The sequence below is a fragment of the Pantherophis guttatus genome, chromosome 8 (genome assembly GCF_059756535.1).
Source record: "Pantherophis guttatus breed Tessera chromosome 8, ASM5975653v1, whole genome shotgun sequence".
NCBI classification, from domain to species: Eukaryota; Metazoa; Chordata; class Lepidosauria; order Squamata; family Colubridae; genus Pantherophis; species Pantherophis guttatus.
Window position 1 is genome coordinate 53872471 of NC_142070.1, and position 3441 is coordinate 53875911.

General features: G+C 46.8%; 1 pseudogene; it reads right to left on the reverse strand.

Moving 5' to 3' along the window:
• Window positions 1-356: 356 nt before the first annotated feature.
• LOC148112646 (uncharacterized) lies at window positions 357-1604 on the reverse strand (annotated as a pseudogene).
• Between the last annotated feature and the right edge of the window lie 1837 nt (window positions 1605-3441).

The window sequence follows — 3441 nt, forward strand, 5'->3', positions numbered from 1 at the left end:
CCTCTGCCCCTCATCATTCTCCTTGGGCATTCCCTCTGCCAATGTCCCTCTCCTTTACAGTAAGCACATTGATTGGGGCCCAGGGATTCACCCTGAGTGGCGCCTATAGTCATCCCTCCTTGTAATGCCACAGCCAACAACTCCGCCTTCTTTTGCATCCTTGCATCCTTTTCCTTCTTTTCCACCTTGTCTCTATTCGCATATACTTTCCTTGCAACTTCCAGCAACTCACTTGTATTCTTCCCCAGAGCCCCTTCCAATCTCTGCAGCTTCCTCTTAATATCTTCATAACTCTGGGCTATAAACCTCTCATTCAGCAGCCTTACATTATCCGCATGTCTCGGATCTACCTGCGTTTACAATTCATATGCCTCAATCAATCTTTGAAGAAAACTTTCCGGACTTTCATCTGCTCCCTGAGTTACCAACGAAGGTTTGGACATGTTCACCGGGGGTTTTCCTGCCTGTCTAAGAGCCTCTATTACCAAATTCTGATATTCCTTTATATGGGTCATGTGTTGTTGGTCCCTGGGATCCCATCCTGGATTGATTATTGGAGCCAGTTCCAACAATTGCGGCTGAATGTCCTCGACATTCGGAAATCTAGCTTTCACACACTTCCGAACAGCTGCCTTCCATTTTTCCCTTTCTTCAGGGGTCAATAAAGTATTCAGCAACTGCTGTACATTCTGCCAAGTCGGGTTATGTGTCTGCATAATAGTCTGGAATAAATCTGCCATCTCCGTATGCTTAGTGGTTAGCGGCCCATAGTGCTGTTTCCAATTCAAGAGATCAGTAGTGGTAAATGGCACATATTGAAAAAGGGGTCGGTATTCCACCTGCCCTTGCTGATTAACCACTTGCTGATCTACCTGGCGTAGTGGTGCAAGAAACTCTCGTTTGGCAGCTTCCGCTTTTGCCATAGTCAAATGGGTCTGAACTCCTACGACTTCCTCTCCACCCACAGCCCCTAGAGTCTCTTCATCATCTTCACTCTGCCCACTACCATCGGCTGAGGGACCCGACTTAACCTTCACTCCCGTGGCACCATCACTGGCTCTTCTTTGATGCCCATCTCCATTTTCAACCGGTCCCTGTGCCTGTGCCTGTGGAGGTATCAAGGGCGGCAACGGTGGAGCACATGGAGGGGGTCTCATAACTTCCTCCTGTTCCTCTACAAAAACTTTCTTCCTCATGGTATATCTCTCAGTTTTTCTTTCCTTCACATCTCCTCCCTTCATGGGCTTCACCCTCAATCATCTATTCCCTGGTCGGGCTACGCATAGCCGAACCATCTCTGCCTGACATAGCAACAAATCATCTGCCCTTTCAGTCAAAGCATTTACCCATTGGTCTATATAAGGGAATTGGTCAGGGTACTTATCCTGATTTACTGCTATTACACCCCACAGGTCACCCGCTATCTCCTCCTTGAAGGAACCTTGAGGCGGCCAGCCTGTTCCCAATCGCGGCCACACAGTTTCACACAAAAACTTCAACCTATCCTTTGTCCCTTTTGGATATGAGGGGTCATTAAAATAAGTGTCAAATCCTTTTAACATACATGCCAATGGTGTGTTGGGCACGCTCTGTTCCCCCCCCATCCTATCACACTGTCACTGACTCGCCGCCCCAGAGCTCACGGTCACGAACGAGAACTGCAGTGACTTAACCACCCACACAACTAACACGGACTATTTTAGGGCCTCTGCCCTGAGTCCAGGAGGGTGATCAGTCCCCCTCTTCTGTCTTCAAGTGAGACAGGTACCACACACTTTAATGTATACTCGCCTGAGGCATGTTCACTCCTCATGTCCTGGCCAGGAATTGTTCAGACCTCCTTTCCTACAGTGCAGGGTTCTTGGGCTCGCTTGTAGCACCATCGGCACCACAGGGTTGCCGCTACCATCCCCCAGAGGTCCAAGCCCCCGTGGCGTCTGGAGAATGTTCAGGAGCGACCACCCAGGGGTGTTATACATAACATATATGGTAAGATAAGGAACTAAACCATTTCTTCCAGACATTGGGGGTGAGATAGTACAGAAAGGGAGTATCATATGTTATCTTCATGTGACATCTGAGACAGCATATAGGAGAATAATAGGATGCATCTGTCTGGGTCAGTAAGATAAAAATACATTCTAGCCAATACAGCAATTTTTCTGACAATGAAGAACATTATTTCTTGAGCTAAGAATTCAGGCCTACTATATTCTGACAATGGTTCAGACCAAGGTTTTACCTATCTCAGTGGAGTGCCTAGGTGAGATTCTTTTTTTAAACTTTGATGCACAAAAAGATATTGATCAGTCTTTCCATCTGATTGTCAGAGTGGAAAGGGACAACTTGCCATAGCCAACTCGCTGCAGCCAACTTGCCATGGCCAATTCGCCACGGCCAACTTGCCGTAGCCAACTTACTGCAGGACTACTCACCATGGCCAACTCATCATGGGACAGTTTGCTGCAAGGCAATTCTATTTATTTATTTAAAGTAAATAAATTATAAAATTATTTTACTTTCTGCCATGCACATTTCATTCTCTCCCTCCTTTTGAATCCTTTCTTTAATTATTCTATTTCATATTTCTTTGATATTAGTGTAACTCTTGTCCCACAGCGAGTTGGCAGTAGCAAGTTGGTCATGGCAAATTAACTGTGGCAAGTTAGGTATGGTGAGTTGGCCATAGTGATTTGTCCTAGACCAGTGATGGCTAACCTTTTTGCCGTTGTGTGCCAAAAGCGAGGGGAGCGCGAGGGGTCGCGTGCACGTGTGCCCACACCCATAATTCAATGCGCTCTGCCCCCATGCATGTATGCGTGACCACCCTGCATGACCCCTGCTTTTGGGACGCAATGGCACGGTGGGCCCAGTAGGCCCGTTTTTTTGCCCTCCCCAGGCTCCAGAGCCTTTCTAAGAACCTGGGGAGGGCAAACACGGCCTCCCCCCCCCTGAGGCCTTCTGGAGGCTGGAAATGACCATTTCCCGACTTCCAGCGGGCCCAGAAGGCACGAAAATAAGTTGGCTGGTGTGCGCATGCGCACTGGAGCTGAGCTAGGGCAATGCTCGCATGCCTACAGATATGGCTCCACGTGCCACCTGTGGCTCGCATGCCATAGGTTCGCCATCAGGGTCCTAGACCCTTGTCAGAGAGCTAGTTCAAAAGTGAAAGCTGAATATATATAATCAATCCAAGACTGTAAAGTCAGAATGATGTAATCTTTTTTATCCTACCAGAATCATCTTTTTTTTCCTCTGAAAATTCATGGCTCTTTACACTTTGATAAATTCCAAATTCCTGGTATAATCTTCAAAGCTTGGTTCATATCTTTAAACTTTAAAAGCCTGCCATATGTGCAAATGTTTTCTTACAGTGTAGTTGAGAGTAATTTTTTAAAAAGTATTTTCTGGGGGGAGGGGGTCTAAGAAACATGAAAATAT